The sequence below is a fragment of the Thalia democratica genome, chromosome 2 (genome assembly GCF_965202585.1).
Source record: "Thalia democratica chromosome 2, ktThaDemo2.hap1.1, whole genome shotgun sequence".
Lineage (NCBI taxonomy): Eukaryota > Metazoa > Chordata > Thaliacea > Salpida > Salpidae > Thalia > Thalia democratica.
In genome coordinates, this window is record NC_139166.1 from 17,312,748 (window position 1) to 17,326,061 (window position 13,314).

The following is a 13,314-nucleotide window of genomic DNA, read 5'->3' on the forward strand; positions in this document are numbered from 1 at the left end:
AATAGTTACGTTTGCGTTTATAATATTTTTATTCAACAATTTCTACAAGCGTCGATGGTGTAACGGTTAGCATTGGTGCCTTCCAAGCACTAGTTCCGGGTTCGACTCCAGGTCGACGCACTTTTGCCTTTGTTTTTAATGGACTATTTCAAATGATAAATACTTTATCTTTTTTAATTAGTGAATACAACTTCGAAAAATTTCAAACATAAAACTTTAGTATTATTATTTTACTCCATTTTATAAAGATCTTGTTTTAGGCCTAAAACTTTTTCAATATAGTTTCTTATGGTTTAGATTTAGATAGTTTTAACTTATTAATCAAAAAATTTCTAACATTGAAAAGATGTTTTAAAATATACAAACTAGAAATAAGCTTTAGTGTTTAATGTTTAAAGTTGTAACTTAGTTACTAAAGTTATAGATAGTTGCAATTTATTTTAGTAATCAAGTAAATTAACTGACAAAACGCTAATGTTGTTTTCAAAACTTAGAAAAAAGTTAATTTAGTTTACTGAAATTACAAGTTTAAATGTGTATTAGGCTAATACAGTAAGATTAAGCTAAAAGTTTAAACTCAATTATGGTATAAAAGTTGTAATTATTTTTTTTTAAGCACATAATTATAAGTTATTTAGTCCTTAATAGTACTTTGCAATCAGTACTTATTATAACATATACATGAAAACATTTATTTGTATGAATTAAAACTAACAAAAAGTTTACAACACTTGAATTAATTCAGTTGATTAGCAAAGTTAAAAGCTTATTTATCATTTAGTAACAACATTAATTTTTATGATGTTTACTGCTGTTTAAAATTAGAAAAACCTCTCAGTTTCATTAAAAAAAGTTAAAGTTTTATTTAAGATTAAATTTTTTTTGTATAACATAAGCTGAAATATATTTTGGCTGTTTTCAAAGAGTAAAAAACAAGAATAAAAATAAAATAATATATAGATGTATGATATTAGATAGTTAAAAATCAACTTCAGTTTAGGAAACTGATAAATATATAAAACTAAAATAGCTTTTGGTCATATCATATTGCAATTTAAGTTATTTTAAATTTTACCATAAAAATAATAAATATAAAGGTTGAAAATAACATAAGTTTAAATTAAAGTTTAAATAGCAAGGCAAATGAGTAAATTTTAAGTAAGTTTAATTGCATCAACAAAAGTATATAAGTAAGCATTAAGCTTAGAGCAAATCTTCAAGTATACATACGCTATATGCAGCAGTTACAAACAGCAGAGTGGCGCAGCGGAAGCGTGCTGGGCCCATAACCCAGAGGTCGATGGATCGAAACCATCCTCTGCTACCTTCTCGCTGTAATCGTAAAGTGGTTGGTACTTCACGTTGTGGCCGTGACAACCCAGGTTCGAATCCTGGTTACAGCGTTTTTTGTTACTGCAATATAAAATTTTATTATTATTAGTTTATACGAATATATATGTAATAAATTTGGTCAACATAAGAAAAAATTATAATAATAATATTTATTTACATAGTTATGAGACTTATTCAAAAGATTTCAATTTATTATAGTTTTATAAGTAATAAAAAGCTCTTGTCTTAAAAAATAGTTTTAGATTAAAACTCTGCTTCACTTTAACTCCTTATATAAAATTTGCTTTAACATATTTTGTTATAGAAAAAATTTTTGTATCTTTAAAACGCTTGTTCATAAATAACATACATAAGTTAGCTTAAAATAATAACAAAGAGCATAAAGGTTTACCACATACATTATTTAGTAGTTTTGATTACTAATATATGCACTAAAGTTTAAATGTAATCAACAGTAATATGTTATATATTTTCGAATTGTATAAAGGTAGATCATGTTTAAGTTTAAATAGTTTTCTAGTTGAAGAGAGTGATTTTTTAAAGTAGATTAGTAGTATATGTTTTACTCTAGCTAAATAAAATAAAACGTTACTATGCAAACAAACGTTATTTGAAAAGCAAGTTTAAATGTTTCAGAAAAATTAAGTAATACACATAGTTTAAGACAATTCAAAACACAAATACAGTATTTCAGTTATTGAGCATAATAGAATAATAATGAAATAAAAACTTTTACACATTAAATATGTATTAGACAGTGAAAGTGGTTAGAACTTAAAAAACTTTATCTTGATGTATTTGAGAAAAGTTTAATTATATTAAACAAAAGTTCTTTAGAAGCCATTTAAATAAAAATAATCTTTGCTAAAATGTTTTAATTAAAGCTTACTTTTTTCAGTTCAAAGTATCGTATAAAACAATTCACTTAAAACACTCTGCATGCAAAAAACATAGGATTATAAACGTGAAAAGTTGTTTGTAGACGTCCTCCCAGGTGGTCTAGTGGTTAGGATTCGTGGCTCTCACCCACGCGGCCCGGGTTCGTTTACCGGTCTGGGAACATTTTTTAATATGTTGAAATAGCCTAAGTTTAAAATTAATTTCTTTAATATTTTCTACCTTATAATGAAAACTGTGAACTTAATTATAAAAGTTGCGGATGCTTTCGTTAACATATTTCATTAAGAACTTTAATATAGCGGTTCATTAATTACTACGTGACTAATTGGACTTATGTGAACGCAAAAAATACATACTTAAACTGTTTTGAGCAGTATAGAATTTTAAAAAAGAAGACAGTAATACTTAAACAAATTAGACAATTTAAAATAGTGACTTATGTTTTACTATTTTAAGCACAAAGTTTAAGAAAATTAAAAAAATCTAAACTAGGAATTATGACATGCAGATTGTACTAAAAAGAAGCTTTATTAATACTAAAATATGGTACAAATTACATCAACAAAAGAACGGAATTAATGAACTCATGCAGACACAGAAACAAATTTTTAATAATAAACTGGAAAGCAGACAAAACTTAAACCAAAGTATAATTATAGTACAAAATAGGTTATTTTTCTTGATTTTTTTATTGATTTTTGTTGACAATTGGCTTAAATTAAAAAAAATGTTTTTTTAGATAGTTCTTAATTCAACTAAGATAAAATTTTAGACTTTTTTTAGATAGTTCTTAAATCCGTTTAAATTTTTACTGTTATGTTAACATAACACAAATTAGATTTTGAAATCTTCAGAGACTTTGAGTTTTATTAATATTTTGTTGACAATTGACTTAAAATCACAATTTTAGACAACTCTTAATTTCATTTAGATAAATTTCAAGGTATAAATATTAAATAAATAAAAAAATTAAAAAAACTCTGAACTAAGTTTTTTTCTTTGACTCATTATATTAATATTAATTCAATTCGTTTAAAGAAAAACTAGTACTAATTTTACCTAAATATACTCTGACATACTTGAATTTTCAAATATGCAACATTTTAGATTTTGTTATGTTTATATTCTTCACGCATGAATAAGTTTTTAAATAACAGTATAAATAACTAACATTGTTATATGCATTTTATTTTTTATTTTTTTTGCTTGAAAAGGTCGCAATCTTTTGCCACCGAAACCGGTCGCGATTAAAATATACAATTTGCATAAATCTATTTGAAAGACATTACTATAAACACAAGTGAACAAGCTCATGTTTTATAGTAATTGACATATTGATATTAAAATTTCAAAGTAATTGGTACTTAAATAAAACATTTATGATAGTCTAAAACAGTGGTCGTCAAGGTGTACACTAAATTTATTTTGGGGTGCACGAAACTTTTAGGGTACACAAAACTAATTTAGGGATACACAAAATTTTTAGACTACAAAAAAAAATCCAGGTTTTATTATAATATTTATTTAGTTTAAGCGTCATAAAAGTATTAAATAAAACATTTTAAGAGTACTGTACTGGTATTTATTAAATAATTGCAGAGATGTGTTCAATTAATAAGTATGTAAGATATAACCATATAAATAAAATATCATTGTGCAAACAAGGTAAACCAAATAGAAAGGTTCATTAAAAACAGGATTAAATGATAAATTAGCGTTTTAGTTGTTAAAAGGTTTGCATGTAAATATAAGCTGAGTTAACACTTTAAAGAAAAAATGCATTGGTAAAAGTTTTTACGTAGTGACACCACTAGTAGCATTTATTAAAATCATGTCTTGGGGTTCACCGATTTTATTTTTTGCATTTTGGTGTACACAGACTTTGATTAGCTTGACTTTAAAACTGTACGGTTAAAAATAATAAAAAGTAGTTCTATTTGCAGCCACCATAGCTCAATGGCAGAGTGCTGGTCTTATCCTCTCTGGCGGAATGTTTAGTGCTTTGTATTTAACTATTATCATTTACTCATAATGTTTTTCAAACTTGCATTTTGTTTGTAAAGTTTTTTGTTTCTTCATTGATTTTATTTTTAAGTATTTATGGTTATACTTTTAAATTTTTTCTTAATGTTGTTCATGCAAGTGTAAAATATTTTCCAGATGGTCTTAATTATTGGTTTATTGAACAAAAACGAAAAATTGCTCAAATTTTTTTGGTTCAAGGACCTGGATACGCAAAAAAACCTCTCGGTAATCGAGTCGCATACCCAACTTAATCAAAGTTATAATAATCTACAAATTTAAAAACTTTAGTGTCAAAATTTAAATTCTAAAACGAATTTCTCTATCTAAAATAAGAATATTAAACTTCACAAAATTAAATATTTTTCAAAAAAAATATATATCAAAAAAAACAATTTATATACACACATGTATCTAACATTATAGACATATTAAATTTATTTTGAACTTTACGTCAAAAGGTAGATTTTATATCCGAAATGATTTTAATTTTAAAATTCATCAATAGTTCAAGCAAATATTTTAAGCTTTTATATGATTAAAAAATGAGAAAAAAAAATTAATAAATTTGAAATTTTTCTCTTTTTTAAAAGTATGCTTAAAAATTTAGACTCTATTATCAACTTATTTCAATTTATTATAAAACAAGCAAAAATCAATTAAAGCTATAACGTTAAAAAAATTAATAAATAGCAGTGTATATATAAAATAATACTGCAGTATTCAAAATGTTTAAGCTCGTGTTTTATAGTAATTGACATATTGATATTAAAATTTCAAAGTAGTTTTTATTTAGATTAAACATTTAAGATAGTCTTAAGTAAGATAAGTAGTAGATAAGTAGTAAGATAAAACAATTTTCAAATCTAATTTCATATCAAGTAGAGTTATGTAATTTTACTGTAGTTATAAAAAATAAATACTTATTTTATATATTAAAATTTTTTTTTTTCAAAATTACTAATTTTAACAAAATGGTTAGTTTACTGAATTATTCAAAATATGCTCGAAAACTTCATATTAAAGCATTCAGATTTGTTTTAAATTCAGCAACTGAGTACATAATTGTAATTAAATAACGCACATGTTAAGCGAGAAAACTTTAATTTATATACAGTATAAGTGTAGATCAAACAAGTCTTCGTGGCGCAATCGGTTAGCGCGTTCGACTGTTAATCGAAAGGTTGGTGGTTCGAGCCCACCCGAGGACGACTCCTGTTATTAACTTTTAATAAAGTGTGTTTTCCTTTACTTTTGATAATAAGACTTTTTGTTTTATTAATACTTAGCATTAAAGCTGTTTTTTTTAATTTTCTTAGACTTTGTGCTTAAAATAGTAAAACATAAGTCACTATTTTAAATTGTCTAATTTGTTTAAGTATTACTGTCTTCTTTTTTAAAATTCTATACTGCTCAAAACAGTTTAAGTATATATTTTTTGCGTTCACATAAGTCCAATTAGTCACGTAGTAATTAATGAACCGCTATATTAAAGTTCTTAATGAAATATGTTAACGAAAGCATCCGCAACTTTTATAATTAAGTTCACAGTTTTCATTATAAGGTAGAAAATATTAAAGAAATTAATTTTAAACTTAGGCTATTTCAACATATTAAAAAATGTTCCCAGACCGGTAAACGAACCCGGGCCGCGTGGGTGAGAGCCACGAATCCTAACCACTAGACCACCTGGGAGGACGTCTACAAACAACTTTTCACGTTTATAATCCTATGTTTTTTGCATGCAGAGTGTTTTAAGTGAATTGTTTTATACGATACTTTGAACTGAAAAAAGTAAGCTTTAATTAAAACATTTTAGCAAAGATTATTTTTATTTAAATGGCTTCTAAAGAACTTTTGTTTAATATAATTAAACTTTTCTCAAATACATCAAGATAAAGTTTTTGAAGTTCTAACCACTTTCACTGTCTAATACATATTTAATGTGTAAAAGTTTTTATTTCATTATTACTCTATTATGCTCAATAATTGAAATACTGTGTTTGTGTTTTGAATTGTCTTAAACTATGTGTATTACTCAATTTTTCTGAAACATTTAAACTTGCTTTTCAAATAATGTTTGTTTGCATAGTAACGTTTTATTTTATTTAGCTAGAGTAAAACATATATTACTAATCTACTTTAAAAAATCACTCTCTTCAACTAGAAAACTATTTAAACTAAAACATGATCTACCTTTATACAATTCGAAAAAATATAACATGTTACTGTTGATTACATTTAAAATTTAGTGCATATATTAGTAATCAAAACTACTAAATCATGTATGTGGTAAACCTTTATGCTCTTTGTTATTATTTTAAGCTAACTTATGTATGTTATTTATGAACAAGCGTTTTAAAGATACAAAAATATTTTCTATAACAAAATATGTTAAAGCAAATATAATATAAGGACTTAAAGTGAAGCAGAGTTTTAATCTAAAACTATTTTTTAAGACAAGAGCTTTTTATTACTTATAAAACTATAATAAATTGAAATCTTTTGAGTAAGTCTCATAACTATGTAAATAAATATTATTATTATAATTTTTTCTTATGTTGACCAAATTTATTATATATATATATTCGCATAAACTAATAATAATAAAATTTTATATTGCAGTAACAAAAAATGCTGTATCCAGGATTCGAACCTGGGTTGTCAAGGCCACAGCGTGAAGTACTAACCACTATACGATTACAGCGAGAAGGTAGCAGAGGATGGTTTCGATCCATCGACCTCTGGGTTATGGGCCCAGCACGCTTCCGCTGCGCCACTCTGCTGTTTGTAGCTGCTGCATATAGCGTATCTATACTTGAAGATTTGCTCTAAGCTTAATGCTTACTTATATACTTTTGTTGATGCAATTAAACTTACTTAAAATTTAATCATTTGCCTTGCTATTTAAACTTTAATTTAAACTTATGTTGTAAAACTGTTTGAGCTTAAATTTTTTGTTTGTTATAAAGCTTTTTAAGCTTTATATTTATTATTTTTATGGTAAAATTCAAAATAACTTAAATTGCAACATGTTATGACCAAAAGCTATTTTAGTTTTATATATTTATCAGTTTCCTAAACTGAAGTTGATTTTTAACTATCTAATATCATACATCTATATATTATTTTATTTTTATTCTTGTTTTTTACTCTTTGAAAACAGCCGAAATATATTTAAGCTTACGTTATACAAAAAAAAAATTAATCTTAAATAAAACTTTAACTTTTTCTAATGAAACTGAGAGGTTTTTCTAATTTTAAACAGCAGTAAACATCATAAAAATTAATGTTCTTACTAAATGATAAATAAGCTTTTAACTTTGCTAATCAACTGAACTAATTCAAGTGTTGTAAACTTTTTGTTAGTTTTAATTCATACAAATAAATGTTTTCATGTATATGTTATAATAAGTACTGATTGCAAAGTACTATTAAGGGTTAAAAAACTTATAATTATGTGCTTAAAAAAAGGATAATTACAACTTTTATATTATAATTGAGTTTAAACTTTTAGCTTTATCTTACTGTATTAGCCTAATACACATTTAAACTTGTAATTTCAGTAAACTAAATTAACTTTTTTCTAAGTTTTGAAAACAACATTAGCATTTTGTCAGTTAATTTACTTGATTACTAAATAAATTGCAACTATCTATAACTTTAGTAACTAAGTTACAACTTTAAACATTAACCACTAAAGCTTATTTCTAGTTTGTATAATTTAAAATATCTTTTCAATGTTAGAAATTTTTTGATTAATAAGTTAAAACTATCTAAATCTAAACCATAAGAAACTGTATTGAAAAAGTTTTAGGCCTAAAACAAGATCTTTATAAAATGGAGTAAAATAATAATACTAAAGTTTTATGTTTGAAATTTTTCGAAGTTGTATTCACTAATTAAAAAAAGATAAAGTAGTTATCATTTGAAATAGTTTATTAAAAACAAAAGCAAAAGTGCGTCGATCGGGAGTCGAACCCGGAACTAGTGCTTGGAAGGCACCAATGCTAACCGTTACACCATCGACGCTTGTAAAAATCATTGAATAAAAAGGTTATAAACGCAAGCGTAACTATTAGTAAACTGAACATGCAAAAGTATTGTTTTGTATTTACCTTTTGAATTGGTCTATTTAAACAGTGTTTTAAAACTTAGCTAATTTGTTGCCTTTTTATTTACCTAATTTTCATAACAACTATAATATTTTTTTTAAGCAGTTAAGGTTACTACATACTGAAATGTAAACCAGCTACATAAGATAAAAACTTAAACAGCTGAAATGTTTTTTATATAGAAATTTTTATAAATTAAACTTTAACACAATAAGCGTACTTTTAACTTAGTTTAATAAATTTCAAAACTAACTTTTTTTAATTTTAAAATACAATTTACAAATTTAAGCTTTAGCATTTATATTTAATACAAAATCAGTAAGTAAATTTCAAAATAATACAGTAAAAGCAGATTTTAATTTGCTAGTTAACCTTTTCTTTTACTTTATATTCTTGAGTTTTATTACAAAGTTTTAAAAAACTTGGTTTTGTCTTAACTCTGTTATGAAAAAAATATTTAATTTTCTATTTTTAATCTTGCGAATAAAAACGGAGTTTTTTGTAAAAATAAATACATTTTCTAGGATTTCTAAAAAAAATTTTCTAAAATCTTAAAACAATATTGTTTATTAATTAAGAGTTAATTTCTTTCTGATGAAAAAATAAATATTTTGATATAAAATAGACAACATTTTGAAAGTATGGGGCAATTGGAAGTAATTGGTGAAAGCGACGCTCTATTTACCTAATTATCATGGGCAACCCGTGGTCTCCAATATCTGTATTGAGACATTAGAGACCACGAGTTGCCTGAGCTTTAGGAATAATCTAATAGGAATCAGACGCCTAATCCGTTAAAAAACGGAGCGAGAAAATAATTTAAATAATTACTAATCAACTTTTTAACGAGTTTAAAATCTTGACAATGTCAATTGCAATAATGTTTTATTTTGCGAAGTTTTACTTAAATAAAAGTGAGAAACATTGTATTTTGTTAAAGCAAGTCTACAATTGTATTACAAGTGTGTATTAGTGGTTTATTGAGTTTTATTTAAAGAGATGCTTGATGTAGGGAATGTTTTGCTAAAAAACTAATTTATTTGCGGTTATTTGTACTTATACTTTTATCTATGCATTTTTAGTGCTTAGGTGCACAATTTTATTTGCGAAAGAGCATTATGTTTATACTTGTAAGTGCACAATATATGTTGCAACTAATATAAGTCGCATAGAGGCGCAAAATTTCGATCTTTTAAGTCAAGTGCATAATGATTTTTTGAAGATGTTGCTTCTAACGTAGGTCGTCAGGGAATGCAGTATTTTAGTTCAAAATTGCAACCTATTAAGTCGCCAAAAGAGCGCAAGTATTATTTTTTTTAAGCATAAAAATGTAACATAAAAACCGCATTAGAATTTTGAATTACAACAGCAGAAAAGTTGTTTTCGCTAACGTCTGAGTTTTAGTTGATAAAACAAACTTTCCTCTGTATTTACATCTACTAGTTTATTGAATTGATGTGCTGAATTATTGATCTAAAATGTAGATTGTACTTTTTAAAACAGAATATTGCTGAAGTTTAAAAAACATGTTTATATGAGTTTTTATCTTTCTAGTCGTAAAATGGCAAGTCATTTTCTAATTTTTATTACTCGTTTCAAGTTCTAGTACTAAACTGTATTTAAGTTTTTCCATTCGAAAGAAATCAAAAATAAATTCCCTTTAATTTTGGCAGTCGTATTTTGTTAAAAAAGTTGCTGTTTTTGCATCTTTGTGAACGTTGTTTGATACAAACAACTATTTTTTGTTTATTAAGCACATCTAACACCTTGCTACTGCTTAAAAATGAGTATGTTGTTTATAAGTACGACGATGGACAATAGAAGGTATAAACATTACGTTTTTCACTTTATTTTATGAAGTCACAATCAAAAAATTCAGACGGTCTTTGTTTTTAAAGTTAACCAATGTGATTGTTGCTATTTCTACAAAACCGGTTAGAAGACAGGAAACCGAAAAATTTCCTAGAAAAATAAGATCGTTGGCCATAACAATGAAGTTTCACAACAAATCGTTCTCTCCCTTATTAACCACCGTGTTATTTTGTCGCTGTGCTAAAGTGGCCCTCCGTGTCAAAGTGACGCACCGTGTCATTTTGTCGCTGTGCCAAAGTGACCCTCCGTGCCAAAGTGACCCTCTGTGCCAAAGTGACGCACCGTGCCAAGGTGACGCACTGTGTCATTTTGTCGCTGTGCCAAAGTGACGCACCGTGTCATTTTGTCGCTGTGCCAAAGTGACCCTCCGTGCCAAAGTGACGCACCGTGTCGTTTTGTCGCCGTGCCAAAGTGACCCTCCGTGCCAAAGTGACGCACCGTGCCAAGGTGACGCACCGTGTCATTTTGTCGCTGTGTCATTCTGACCCGCTCCCTAACTATATTAGCCTTAAACAAGTTTATAAGTAACCAAAACTAACTAGTAAAGTTTAGTTTAGTTTTTATGTTAACAAAAAAATTATCATTTTCATAATTAAGTTGATTTTTTTATTACTAGTTTGTAATTTTTTTTATTTTAAACGGTTCAAACTAAATAGAAAAATCTGAATTAATTTTTTTAATATAAACTTATCTATACTTGTTTTTTTATTTTATTCTAAAAATTTCAAAAAGTAATAAAGCTTCATATTATATATATTTTACAATTGTGTTTTTTTTTTTCTTTTCAAAAACTAAACTTTTTAAACTAACGTGTAAGTATAATTAAAAGAGTAATCCCAAATCGTTAAATCAATTGTTTTACATGCCTTATTTTATAAATTACATGTATAATTGTAGTTAAAGCTATACTTTTTATTCCCTTTAATTAAGTGTAAAACAAACTTAAACAAGTCGTGTCTTATCTAAAAGTTTGATAGTGTTTGTAGCATTAAATTCACAAAAAATATAATATTAACGTGCGATCCTATGGTGTAATGGTTAGTTATCAGAACTCTGAATTCTGTGATCCGAGTTCAAGTCTCGGTAGAACATAATTTCGCAATGAAACTTTATTTTGTTTTGGTACTTAAAATAATGTTTTTTTTTCACTTTATTATTGATTTCCGTGTGAAATATTTTTATTTAAACTTATTTAATGATTTCTTTGAATTAAACATTTAAATAAAACTGGAAAGTATTTTCTGCTAAAAGTGTTATTTTTCTTTTTTGAACAGCAGAAATAGTTTCACACTTGAACAGATAAATAACCTATTGTACAATTTTCTACCAGAACTAAACTTAACTTATATAAATTAAAACATAAAGATAATTAGTAATAGTACTATTAATAAAAAGTAAAAGTAGTAGTATTACTACAATTCCTAATTCAAAGATTACTAACAATTTTGTATTACCATTAATTTGTAACAGCCTAAATACTGAATAAAAAATTTGAATTTTTTTTTCCATTTTGCAACATTAGTTTCAATAACTACGTCACAAAGTTTGAATTACTACGTCACAATGCATAACGATTTTAATTATAAACGCTATAATTTCAGTGTCGATGTGAGCCTGGCTAGCTCAGTCGGTAGAGCGTTGGACTTTTAATCCAACGGTCAGGGGTTCAAGTCCCCTGTCAGGCTCCTTTATGAACTATTTTTAGAAAATTATTTAATTTTATCATATCAATTTAAAAAAAAATTGTTATGTTTGCCTATGCATTGTTTATTTTATAATTAATCATTTTTCATCTACTTACGAAGAATATATTTTGTTGAATATAATTACGAGTAAATTAGTATTGATATAAATTTATTGGTAGTTATTGTTGGATATAAGAACTAAATAACAAAACTAAAACATAACTAAATAACATTTAAATAACAAATTTTTGAAAAGTTTAGTCTTTTGTAACTATAAACTATATATACTTAAAAAAGCTTATTTACTTAGTTTCTTAATATGATTTGTTTTGTATTGGCAACTACTTAACTATATAAACAAGAAAAGTATATTTCCAACGGGAGCTGCGATGGCCGAGTGGCTAAGGCGTTGGACTCGAAATCTACTGGGCATTGCCCGCTCAGATTTAAATCCTGCTCGCAGCGAATTATTTTGTTCTTGAATTGCTGTAGTATATAATTTATACAAATACAGAAGTCACCTTTTTAATTAATAGAAGATGTACAGATTTTTTTCATTAATCATTTTAGTATTTTAAAGTGGGATGACTTTTCACTTAACTTATATACAAACTTGAGTCTAAAAAGATTTCAGAAATTTTTTAAATAAAGTTTTAAAAGTCACGACGACCTCCAAAAAATTACTTTTACAAAATTTGACTTTTTCTCTTAAATATCTTCTTTGTAAAAACTACTTAGTGTTTATTAAAAAAATTGGCTTTAAAATTATTTAATGTGTTAAAGGTATACAAAAACTGCGTAACCAAAGTGTTGTTTATTCAAGATTAAGAAACACTTATTTTTTTCTTGTTTTCGTGGTTATTATCATTTACCTTCTTTATATTTTTTTCAAGTGCCAAAGTGCACAATTTTAAACAAAAAATGCAGTTTATCTAAGGCGCTAACACACGAAAAAGTCGTCAACCGAGCGCAATAAGTGCACATTGCAATTGTTTTTTTTATAAAAGTATAGGGAGGAACTTTTTAAACTACGAAAACATTTAGCAGCAAAAAATGAGCCCGATGAATAGGATTCTTGTTGACTTTTATTCTCAACATCTACAAAAAGCTTCTAACTAATGTTTAGCATTTTGCTCAAAGTAAGCTACAAATGTTTATATCGTGGATATACTGAATCTGTAGCCACTGTTATAATTACCTTTGTGTAAGAAAATGAAAATCTATCTTATGAAAAAGATTATTTTAAACAACTGCAGACAGCAAAAAACTTTCTTATAAGTTATGAGCAAGTAATTCTTTGAATTTATGTTGCGAATAAGTTGCTATGTGTAATGATACCGCAAAATTTCGATTTAAAAAACTAAGTT

The 13,314-nt window shown here is 26.2% G+C and overlaps 8 non-coding genes across 8 annotated transcripts; 5 read left to right on the forward strand and 3 right to left on the reverse strand.

Annotated features, from left to right (window-relative positions):
* The first annotated feature begins 48 nt into the window (after positions 1 to 48).
* Positions 49 to 120, forward strand: Trnag-ucc (transfer RNA glycine (anticodon UCC)). Its single transcript has one exon. It is a non-coding gene; the product is annotated as a tRNA-Gly (tRNA).
* Positions 121 to 1,252: 1,132 nt separating this feature from the next.
* On the forward strand, positions 1,253 to 1,324 carry Trnam-cau (transfer RNA methionine (anticodon CAU)). The gene has a single exon. It is a non-coding gene; the product is annotated as a tRNA-Met (tRNA).
* Positions 1,325 to 2,341: 1,017 nt separating this feature from the next.
* Positions 2,342 to 2,413, forward strand: Trnae-cuc (transfer RNA glutamic acid (anticodon CUC)). Its single transcript has one exon. It is a non-coding gene; the product is annotated as a tRNA-Glu (tRNA).
* A 2,999-nt stretch (positions 2,414 to 5,412) lies between these two features.
* On the forward strand, positions 5,413 to 5,486 carry Trnan-guu (transfer RNA asparagine (anticodon GUU)). Its single transcript has one exon. It is a non-coding gene; the product is annotated as a tRNA-Asn (tRNA).
* A 412-nt stretch (positions 5,487 to 5,898) lies between these two features.
* Positions 5,899 to 5,970, reverse strand: Trnae-cuc (transfer RNA glutamic acid (anticodon CUC)). Its single transcript has one exon. It is a non-coding gene; the product is annotated as a tRNA-Glu (tRNA).
* A 1,019-nt stretch (positions 5,971 to 6,989) lies between these two features.
* Trnam-cau (transfer RNA methionine (anticodon CAU)) lies at positions 6,990 to 7,061 on the reverse strand. Its single transcript has one exon. It is a non-coding gene; the product is annotated as a tRNA-Met (tRNA).
* Positions 7,062 to 8,235: 1,174 nt separating this feature from the next.
* Trnag-ucc (transfer RNA glycine (anticodon UCC)) lies at positions 8,236 to 8,307 on the reverse strand. The gene has a single exon. It is a non-coding gene; the product is annotated as a tRNA-Gly (tRNA).
* Positions 8,308 to 11,874: 3,567 nt separating this feature from the next.
* Trnak-uuu (transfer RNA lysine (anticodon UUU)) lies at positions 11,875 to 11,947 on the forward strand. Its single transcript has one exon. It is a non-coding gene; the product is annotated as a tRNA-Lys (tRNA).
* The last annotated feature ends 1,367 nt before the right edge of the window (positions 11,948 to 13,314 follow it).